An 11769-nucleotide genomic window follows, 5' to 3' on the forward strand; every position below is an offset into this window, starting at 1 on the left:
TATATATATATATATATATATATATATATATATATATATATATATATCCACACCCACACTATCTTTCTTGGGGGTAGGCCTTGTGGGATGCTGACTCTAGCTAACTGCTGAGAATAAGATGACAACATACTTTACAAAATGTCAAAGAAAGTGTAGCATGGCATAGTGGTTAAAGAACAGGAATCAGAGGATTGGATTCTATCCCAGAATCTGCTTTAGACATGAAGCAAACATTGGGCAGATCACTTAGGCCAACTTTTTCCAAAGTGGGTGTCTAAGGTTAGGCGCATGCATCCAAACTTAGGTCCTGACCCTCAGACGAAGTCCATGCAAGTGGAACACTATGCCTCTACGAAGCCCCCTGTGTAATCCAAAGGCACTGTGCAGGGGTCCACCTATGCGGAAATCACTGCAGGATTAAGGCCTTTGGCACTGAAAAAAGTAGCCTTATTTTCAGAGGTACCAAGCACCCACATAGCCAATGAGGACACTTTCATCTAGGTGCCTAATTCTGGATTTAGGTATCCCAGCTTTGAAAATGCTGGATTTAACTTCCCTATGGTACAATTTCCTGTTCTGTAAAATGGGAGTGACAAGATATACTTACCGCACAGGGGAGTTGTGAAGTTTAAAGACTCAATAATGGTAAAGTGCTTTGAGATCCTCTGATGGAAGCAGCTATAAAAGGGCAAAGTGGCAGTAATAGCTATTGAGTTTCCCAGCCATCACAGCAGGAGACAGTCTTGTATATAGCTGACAAGCCATCACCGTCTGCTCCCTGTCTCTGTTTGCACTTCATCAAGTTATCTTTTTGCAAGCGAAGAAATCCCAGCTGATTAAACAGCACATTCATCATCTGGATTTTTCTATATCATTTTCTATATCAATAGTGTAATAAAAATCCCACCTCAAAAGTTCATGGAGATCTGCTCTATCTTCCACTCAAACCCCTAGAGGAGCCACAGCAAGATTGGCAGTTCAAATATACAGCTTATTCATCCACAGTGCCAATCAAGGAACATTAAACAAAAAGATTAGTTCTGCTTTTATTTGTTTGTAACATGAAAAGCATGAAATATTTAACAGCATTGTAATGGATACCAGATGGGAATAATGCTTATTTTAAGGACACTGTTAACCACCTCTCTTCCACACTGCTCAAACAGCCAGGCAAATCAAGCAGCCCATTAGAACAATTTATGAACTTCCGCTGAGGGAGTTCTATCAAGAGGTCCACTGCTAATACAGTGCAACCCTGATAACATCTGTTAGGGTTATTCATTGAAGAGGATTATATTACAATCCTTAGTAATACCATGAATGCTACGGTAAAACCGGATGAGACTTCAGTTTCATTCGCTCCAGCAATGTGTGTTTATCAGAGTGTTTTTCCGCAGTTGGAAGCTGAGGCTGCATTCATGAAATGTCAAGAAATGAAATTCAGAAAGCCTGAAATATTAACTTAGGGGGAAAAAAACCCCCCCTCTGTCTTTAATCTCTGCTGAATGTAATACTCGCCTCCTACACATAGCACTGGTATTACTGCAAGGTGATTTCCACAAAGTGAATACGCCTTAAAATTCACTCCCTCTTAACTCCCCACTGTTGGTTTTTATTTCATTCAATATTTATCATTCTGTAATCTTGCTCCATTTTTTCTAATTTAATAGGTTTATAATGATGGTTCTTTTTTCCCTTAGTATTACCTAACCATATCATGAGTGTTCAGATCCAAAATGACATCATTATACTGGCAAGGACTTTTGTACAGTTACAATCTAGTGCTCAGGCATTAGACAAAGAAGAACTACAAAATTAGTTTTTTGACCATTCTGTCAGATCCCTATTGACTATGAGCCACATCCTCAGCTGGTATAAATCAGCCTAGCTCCATTAACTTTAATGAGGCTATGCCCATTTACACCAGTTAAGGATCTGACCCTCTTATTTTTATTTATTGAACTTGCCACCTTTCAGTGTTATGACCTAAACAACAGCCTTTGTCCTCTTGCAGCGAGGTAACTCTCTAAAACAGGTGTTTCTTCAATAATATCCAGCCTATAGATTCAGAACTGCCTAAGATACTCCTGTGGCCTCTAAAACCATTTACAGTAATTCTCATTGACTGCATCAACTCCCACTGAGCAACTGCAGACTCCACTGCAGCCTGAACTTGGTCAGCCCACTACTCACTCACCCATAAAATAGAGTTTTTCTTTTCAAGCCTGTGAAAATCTCATGCACAACTCTCTCCTCCCTTCTAGAAGTAAATTCCCTGCATTATACATAATATCCGCAACACAGTAAAAGGCTCCCCAGTTTTATTTGGCTGTTTCAGAAAAACTGGCCTAACACAGGCCTATCACCATGAAAGGGGCTCCTAGGGGCTTGGTCACACAAACCCTGTTGGTGCCCCCCTAAATTAATAACCCACAAGGAGGATTCTATTGCAGAGAGAAAAGCTGTTAGTAAGAGTTGCAGTGTCATTTGTGTATTGATTTGAGCAGCCAATATACTATGGTGATATAATCTATAGGCCACCATAGTCTGACTTTCCTAAGGTCACAGAGCTGCCTCTGTGCTTGCATGGTCTCCCCTCTACTGTTGCTGGCCCCTCTTAGGGTAGCAATCACAGTCCTCTTCATGACCACTGCACTTCAGCTGAAGAGTTTAAACTTGCACAAGTGCAATCTTATGCCTTCTCCCTAATAACCTTGTGTTCTCCAAAATACATAAGGACCATAAAGGGGTCACAAAGCCCTATGTCAGCTCACCGGGAGTTAAACAGCACCAGGAAACACAGAGACCATCCCAAAAGTTCATCCCAACACATGACTTTTAGGCAAAATACACAGAGAGGTTTTCCCTACTGCCAGAAAATAGTTCTTCTTTGGAGTTCTTCAACTTTGATGCTTCTGGCAGACTCGGTCTTGCTAGAATTCAAGAAAGAAATTGGCAATTATCTGATTACTAATAATATTTCTGGGTCCACACATACCACAATGGTAAGAGAAATAGAAGTAAAGTGTATAGTACATACCTAACTATAATAATGCTTGTTTACTTACACAGGATTAGACTGAACTAAACTTTGGTCAGAGAAGGAATTCCCCTATATCCAAATATATAGTGTGTGTGAGGTTTCCCTCTCCTCTGGAACAGTGAGCAGGGATCATCATTTGGGACCCTTAGAGAAAAGTCCCACAGAGTCCTGTAGAAACTTAACAAGGTTCTATAGATTTTGCTCTTTCTGTAGATCCTGCAGGGATATAATTTTCTTGCACATTTGCTAGGATGGTCTTAAAGAAAAGTTGGTATTTTCTAATAAGGGTTATGAGTTTAGGATCAAGTAGCTGTGTTCAGCACAATCATTTATTTGCCTGCAGTGTGTGAAGATGATGGGAAAGGAGGCAGCAAACACTCGCAGACATTAGTCCTTCCTACCTTCTTGTTCTGTGTTCCTAGGACAGCACAAACATACGGATGGAAAGAATTCAAGGCAGAGAAAAGAAAACAGAGAATCGCCCCAGTATAACTGAGAAGCCCTTAAAAGAAAATATATTTATTTACTGCATTACAACTGCAACACATACAATTATTTTTCCCTTTAAAAAAAGACGTGCAGTAAAATATTCCGATTTTACAGTGCAGTTTAACATACAACATAGTACTTCATTGATAACAGTGACAAGCATCAAAAAACAGTCACATGGCAAGAGTTGCAAGTGATAAATTTCCAGTCCCTTTATCTTTATTGCAGACAGGAAAACCACCTCTATTTTATTGGTCATCCAATGTTTTAAAACACTGGAGCCTGATCTTGCCAGGTGCTGAGTCCCCAGTCAAGTTCTGCAGGATCAGCCCACACTGTGTAGGGAGATGTATGCTTAGTACCAAGTTGTGGAAGTATTTTCTAAGCAATAAGCAAAATTCTCCTCTATACACTGCACTGTGAATCATTTAACAACCTAAGGCCTCATTTCAAAGATGCTGAGCACCCAGAGTTCTCACTTACTTTAATGGGAGCCAGGGTGTCTCAGCGCTTTTGAAAAAGTAGGCAATTTTTGCATATTCTGAAACATTTTCCTGTAGATTTCTATCACATTCATCTGTGCATGGGACTTCAATTGATTTCTTCTGGATTCCAGCAACAGAACAAATCCAGACTATACAAGGGAAATCACAGTGCACACCAGAACATAAAATTTTGCCCGGAAATGCTCAAATTGTAACCCACTTCTCTACTTAAAAGACTAGAGGCTTTCATTAAGAAAGGACACATTCTGTCTCTCTTATTCACCTGGCATGTTACCTTATTCTTCATAGGCCCAATTTAATTAATGGGGCTACCTGTGGAGTAACACACTGCAAAGTGCGAATAAGGATCATAGAATTAAGCCCCAAAAGGCTATGGTCTCATTATGGATTCTCCCATAATTTCCAGGCAGGGTTTCTTAGGAAATGTTACTTTACTATAATCATGGGTTCTGAATGGGCCAAATTCATCCCTCTACATATGATGGAGTAAACACTAGAGATTAATTAAGTCCAATAATCTTTTGGGTTTTTTTTTTTTAACGTAAATAAAGCCAGGCTCTTGTTACTGAAATTATAATTTTATACATTGTCATACATAGGCAGCACCGAGAAGCCAACAGCTTCTTTTGATCTGTCTGGAATGTAAGAGGATATTTTTGAAGACAAGAGTTTCAAAACTACATGAAATTCAGTAGAATAAATATATATTATTTCCAAACACAAAGCAAGCGGCAGTTTACAAAAATACGATTGTTACAGTCTTTCTGCATCAAATGTGAGTAAGAGTAAAGGATTTGAAAAATTAGCATGACATTTCAAAAGACCACAGTTTTAATAAGAAAATAGACTGGTCCACATTTCCCTGAATCAAGCCAGAAAGGTTAAGGAAAGGTCCAAGACAAGGAGTCTGTCTTGGACTTGATATCAGCTGTGATAACTTGCACATGTACAGAGACAGCTGTTTGGCTCCAGTATTGTTTATCTTAGTAGAAAGCCTAATTTATCACAAATGTATTTAAAAATCAGAAGTTAAATGACAAAAGTGGAAATGATCCCTGCAATATGAGTACTTGTGTTCACACAACAGAAAAGTGACAGCTATCCAGTTATTTACTTCTCTCTCTCTCTCTCACTCGCGCGCGCACACACACACTCTGTATCCTAAATGTTACACTGAACAGCACGTGCATAAACAGTTATTAACACCAACATTAGTATTAGCTATCATATATGACAGCTGTTCGTGCTCTAAGTGCCTCTTATACTTGTTTTCTACTTGAATATTAACAGTTACAAGTGGACCTGAACTGCAAAACTGGGACCTGGGTTCAGGTCTGGATTTCAAACACTCCCACATGGTAAGGCATTCAGATCTGGAGTTCTGAACCAGACTCTTACAGTGATTCGAGTCTGGGTCTGGACTCAGATTGTGAACTATCCTAAAGTTCACTTATGTTCAGGATTAGGGATCTTGTCTGACCTTTTATAAAGTCAGGTCCTAATCATGAAAATTGGATCCAGATTGAGGTACAGATGCCAACAATTCCATCCTCTACAGTTTAAGGATGTTCAGATGTTGGCTTCCAGTTAATCTTTAACAGCAAGTGGAAAATATATCTACATATTTGTACATCTTTTAATTTAAAAAATCCCCTCAACATTGAGGGCCTAATTAAAGGAAATTTCAGAAAACCAAGTTGTTCTTATTCAATGTTTTGGGACAATACATTGGCTGCAAGTGTAAATCCCATAGTTGTGCTTTCCTTTTTGTTGTTGTTTTTGGTAACATACATTGGGTACCTTTCAAGGGCTCTTAGCAAATTACCTTACACTTTCTTCCTACAATTAAACAAAGGTAGCGTGTGTGTGTGTGAGTGAGTGAGAGTGAGAGAGAGAGAGAGAGATATGAAAGTAAGAGAGATGGAGTGTAAGTGAGATGGGAAATGTCCACAACCTCCTTATGACCTAGCTCTGTGAACTGAATTGGGCCCAACACAGCCAACTGGTTCCAGAAGTGAGGACAAGTCTTTTGCAAAAGTTTTATGCACCCTGGAAAAACAATAATGCAACTTCCATTCTTAGTAGCATTTTTTAATGTCAATGAGATTGTAAGTCCTATGAAAGGTGATGTCAGAGAATTTTCACATGCACATTATTGTTCCTGCAAATGTTTCATGTAGGTCCAGTGCACCCAAGTAAACAAATGAGGAGAAAGTAAACTGCTGGAAATATAACTGTGATGTTTTTCAGATGGAAACCACTCTCATGGAATTATACAAGAAACTAAGAGAGCATAAGCTAATAGAAGGACTTCCAGTCAAATATACACGCCTATGACTTGGAGACACAGAATTCAAACATAAGACTAAATCATGATGCATCTAAATAGCTTCAGAAACACAAAATGCTCAACCTGTGACTCTCAAGTAAAACTCTTAGGCTATGTCTACACGGCAGCCTCCCAGACCGAGGATAGAGACACGCGCTAGCAGGGCTTGAGCTAGCATGCTAAAAATAGCAGTGCAGACACTGTGGCTCTGGCGGAGAATCATGCCACCCACCTGACCTCAGACCCCGGGAATCAGGGAGGCTTGAGAACCGGAGCTGCCAGCTGAGCTGCAATGTACACACTGCTATTTTTAGCATGTGCCAAGCTGAAGCCAGGCTAGCGTGAATCTGTCTACCCGGGCTGGGAGGCTTGTTCCCAGTTGCAGGGTAGACATACCTTTAAAATGCCTGATCTGGCATGGTGCTGAATGGGAAGGTGAAGGCAATAGGATTTCAAGGGCTCAGCATCTCATGGGATCAGGCCTGAACAGAAAAAAATACTGAAAACTTGTTAAAATATTTCTAAACTTTCCTTGCTTCATTTTAAAACAAACACGTTTCAGTTTAAAGCTGCACTTGGAAATTACACTGATATGGAATGTCACCTTTCTTCAAGCAGTACAATGATTACACTTCCTCTTATACCCACATTGCAGCAATGGCTAGGCTGCCCTTGCAGAGTACAGGGATACAAATAGTTGCAACGAAAACCAAGTCTGTGGTGTTTTACTCTTATTGGAACTGACAAAGGAGACATTAGGATTTTGGGGGGCCGTGTTCTGAAAAATAAACCCTCCAAGCAAGAATTCTAAGTGGAGGAAGACGTCAGCTCCAGGCCAGAAAAAAGCTGGTAATGGCAGGTAGCGTTGGAGCCAGCTTGCGTCTTCCTCTGGCAACTTTCCTTCAATATTCTCTCTTATTTTTCAGAAATGGTTTGAGTTCATTTTTCCAATGAACAAAAGGGCCAAAATAAATGGTTTGCTACAGTGGTTGATAAATGGTTTGTTATATCAGTTTGTCAAAAGTGACCATTTTTCTGTTTGAAAAATACCCCAGCTATTTATGATGTATAATTGTGTCATTCAAATGTCCCAAGGGGCTCAAGGGCATGCAGACCCAGACTGCAGAGCACATGGTAGTGCTTACAGTCAGGGACAAGGCTGGGATAACACAGCTGAATTTGAAATGGTGGCCCTTCCTTTTCTGATTAAATGGCAACTTTCTATAGCTAATAGCTGAATTATCCATGAATGCCTGCTTAAAGGGATCAGAACGAAGGGGCTTGGGCAGGTTGTTTGTAATACAAATGGCATGGTGGCTATTATTATTTGTTAGGCGCTGACAACAGTCACAACACACTCTGATCTGTGTGAGACACAAATGCTCCAGTGTGAAAGGCAGATTAGAGAGAGGGCAAGATGTACCGGGAGATCCAGAGAAGACCGTTCATTGAAATCAGAATAACTTTAAAATGTATCAGAATAAAATTCTAACATGGGTGGTGTTTGAGGGCCTTGTAGCAGAAGTCGGTCTGTAGGAGGGAGCTGAATGAGGAAACGGGGGAGGGAGGAGAGCAGAGTACTCTCGGGTTGGGAGGCTGTTCCAAGGGGGGGCAGCATGAAAATAGGCAGGGAGAAGGAGTGAGTCAGTAACAAAGAGGTCAGTGAGGCAGGGATTGTTGGCACAGGGATAAGCTGTGAAGGAGCTAAGAAACTAGATCAGAGATGTAGGCTTGGGCAGAGTTGTGCAGGGTGTGGAGGTGAGGAGGAGCCATTGAAACAATGCATGGCAGGAGATATTCAAAGAGTGGGAGCTACTGGCAGGCAAGGAAGACAGTTTAACAGCTGCACTGTGGACAGACTGGAGGGGACAGTTATGGGAGCAGAGGAGGGCAGACAGGAGAAGGTTGCAGTAAACAAGGCAAGAGATGGCCAGGTCACTGATAAGTCATCAGGCCAGGAAGGAAAGGTCAGATTTTAGCTATACCAGTGGGTGAAAAATTAACATTAGAGAGGGTTCAGAGAAGGATGATGAGAATGACCAAGGGCATAGAAAAACTCACATGTCAAGATACAGTGAAAAGCCTGGGAAAGTTCACCTTAGAAAGGAGACAAATCAGAGGGGACATGATAAAAGAATAACAAACAACAAATAGTCTAGAGAATGGAGATCGAACGCTTTTGTTCTCCTGGGCATGTAACACAAGAACAAGGGGACATTCAACGAAAATGAAATTTATCAAATTCAAAACTGATAAAAGTAAATACCTTTTCACATAACATGTAGTGAGACTTTGGAACTCATTGCCACTTGATGCTATAGAGGCCAAAAATTCAGCATGATTCAAAGAGGGACTGGGCATTTATATGGATAACAAGAATATCAAGATTTATAATAGTTAATGCTAACAACAATTCTGGAAGTGATATAAAAATATAAAAAGTGATAAACATGCTTCAAGATTTAACACAAGATTTAACACAATTATTAGGGATTAGGCAGAGACTTCTGGAGCACATGGTGCTGGCCTCTGCCAGAGAGAGGATATGGGATAAAATCGACCTTGAATTGGATCCAGAGTGGTAATTCCTATGTTCCTGTGTTACAGCACCTAGGAACCATTATGCCTTTTGAAGGCATAATCCCTCCTGCCACCTCCATTAGGGTGTTGCACCTCCTCCAACACAGCTCAGCCTCCCCAGTGGTCAGTACCTGTCAATTGCTAAAGTAGATTAGGTAACAATGGTTTGCTTGTGAATAGTATTGTAATTATAGTGGTGCCATTTAGGCTACCAGTTGTGTTGTCATATTCCTGATAAACCCTATTCTTCAGGGGATGCTGATAACTCTACTACAAACACATGGTCTGGTTTTCAATTAGACAGACCAAAGAACTTAAAAACATATAAAACAGACTGCATACTAGATTATTAAATCATATTTGATATTTTGGGGAAACTAATTGTTTAGGTTCTTGGATTTGTTTTATTTTAACATTGTACAAGTGCAAAATGAATAAAGAAATGGCATGTCTGTGTAACTCAAAAAGTCCAGTGATTAAAAAAAAATAAGCGTGGTTAGTCCAAGACATAATCAAACTTTTTGAATCACAGTTAAATATGGTAGAGATGTTAAAATTGGTTACTGAATGGATCAGAGGGTCTGTGCAAAGTTATCTACAGTTTTTTTAGCAGGCATACTTCAGAGAATAGCCAAGCACCCCACAGCTGGATTAACACAGTGAACCGTAAGAGCTCAGGGTAGGCCAATGATCTGAGAACTACGAAGAACTTGCCTGACTGCCCCCAGCAACCCTGAAAGGAGCCCTCACATTTCATTGGGTAAATGTGTTTTCAGCGGCAGAATAGTAACTAAACCAATGGACAGTAAAGTCTCCAAAAGCCAATACAATATAACAACACATAACCAAAATCCATGCATGATTTCAGTCAAAGGTGTATTTAGCTGAGTAACTAGCTAAACTTTTTTCAAAGGTGGAAATAAATACATCTCCACCTCAGCCAAAATAAATATTGAATGTAAAATGAATGTTGTTGCTACTTAAACTTAGTCAGCTATTATTCGACAATTCCCATGATTCCGAAGCAGCCAGAAAGACTTTTCAGTGCAACCCACTGGTTTACAGAATTCCATTTGCTCCCTTTTATTTATTTGTACAACTCAGTGTTTAAGCCCTATCTCCTCTTGAAGTGCTCTTGTAAGTCTCCTTCACACTAATGGGAGTACCATGCACACACCAAGTACAAAGTATTTAATGTTCTACACATGATCAAGCTGAGTAAATTCCTGAGATCCCAGAGCACCAGTATATAACAGAGCTGGTAATTATTTTGTCTAAAGAAACACTGTGTAGATAACTGCAATAGTCACTTTTTGGAGAGACTGGCTCTTTTCTGAGGACCTTAATCAACTCCAATGATTAAGGATTAAGTTGAGATGAATAGTGATTCTAAGATCCCTGCAATTTATGCAAAGTGATCACTGTATAATGATTAATTAGTAGTTTTATTAATTAGGTTAGTAGCTTTATTTTCAGCCAGAAATATTTGACTAGAGTAAACATAACAGCCAGGCAAATAAGCTATTATGTGGCTTAGAGATCATGATAGCTCTGCAATCTTGGTGTTATCAGGAGAATATTACTTTTTGTGTGTGTTCTTAGAACATACCTTTTCCTCACAAAGAGCACTGGAGAGAGGCTTATATAAATAGAATTTAATACAATCTAAATTACTGGTTGGAATCAGAGAATATGCTATAAATAGGTATGCAGCACAATAGCAATTTTCTACCTTATTGTACTGCAGTCATGGAAAAAATTGTTGAAAGCGCCTGGCTACAGAATCAATTACAATTCATAAATTAGACTGAGGCTTTTCTTCAAAGGCTGGGGCTGAAGTCTGAACTTGGAGTGCGTGGAGATCCTACTAACTTCCATGCATGAGCAGCTGAGTGCAGAATTTGGCCCTTTGAGCCATAGTTTCAAAGGGGCATCATCCTGGCCCATCAGATAGTGGATGACATCTTGAATGCTAAAGAACTTTGGTGCATGCAGTTTTGCAAGCACAAAAATGTTAACTTGAGAACACAAAGTGAATTTGCATGCAGCCTGAGTAGTCAGGTACTGGTCTGATTTGCATGTGCAAATAGTTCCCAAGCTCACATGTATTTAATTTAAGGGCTACAGCTTTCCTTGAAGGTGCTCTGACTCTGGATTAGCTGTAAACCGGTCAGGTAGCATGAGCACTGGAGGTGTGGCCTCTATCTATTGCCAGGCATTTTAAGTACACCGTCAGCACTGATTCCATTCTGTGTCCAAATCTGAAGCCCAGTTGTGAAGCATCCAGATTATTGACAGATGTCACAGATAGAGCTGTGTATAACTGATTTTTCAGGTCAGTGGCCAAACAAACAAACAAAAAAATAATTTCAGGTTTACCCAAAACACTTTTTTTTTTTACTTTTTCGGCAAACCAAACATATTGAAGAAAATACATTCAGGTACCATGAGGTGTTTTTTTTTTAAAAAAAGAAAACTTTCAATTTTTTAAAATAAAACGGAAGTAAAAGTCAAAATGTAAAGTTGTTTTGAATCAAAAAGGCAAAATGTTTCATTTCAAAATGTCAAAATGAAATATTTTGACTTTTTCAGAATTTTTGTTTGTTATTTTCTACTGAAACAATTAAGTAAATCCAACACACATTCATGAAAAAGTATCAGCCAAAAAGTTTTACCCAGCTCTAGTCACAGATGATCTAAGATTTTATAAAAGTTAGGACAAGAAAAACTGTGTGCAAAAACGTAGACAGAAATCTGTACCTAACGTTTGTGAAACCGCTTTTGAAACTTTGTTCCTTGGGATGCATTTTATAGATATTGGG

This window comes from Terrapene carolina, unplaced genomic scaffold, assembly GCF_002925995.2.
Source record: "Terrapene carolina triunguis isolate 2854851 unplaced genomic scaffold, T_m_triunguis-2.0 Scaffold96, whole genome shotgun sequence".
NCBI lineage: Eukaryota > Metazoa > Chordata > Testudines > Emydidae > Terrapene > Terrapene triunguis.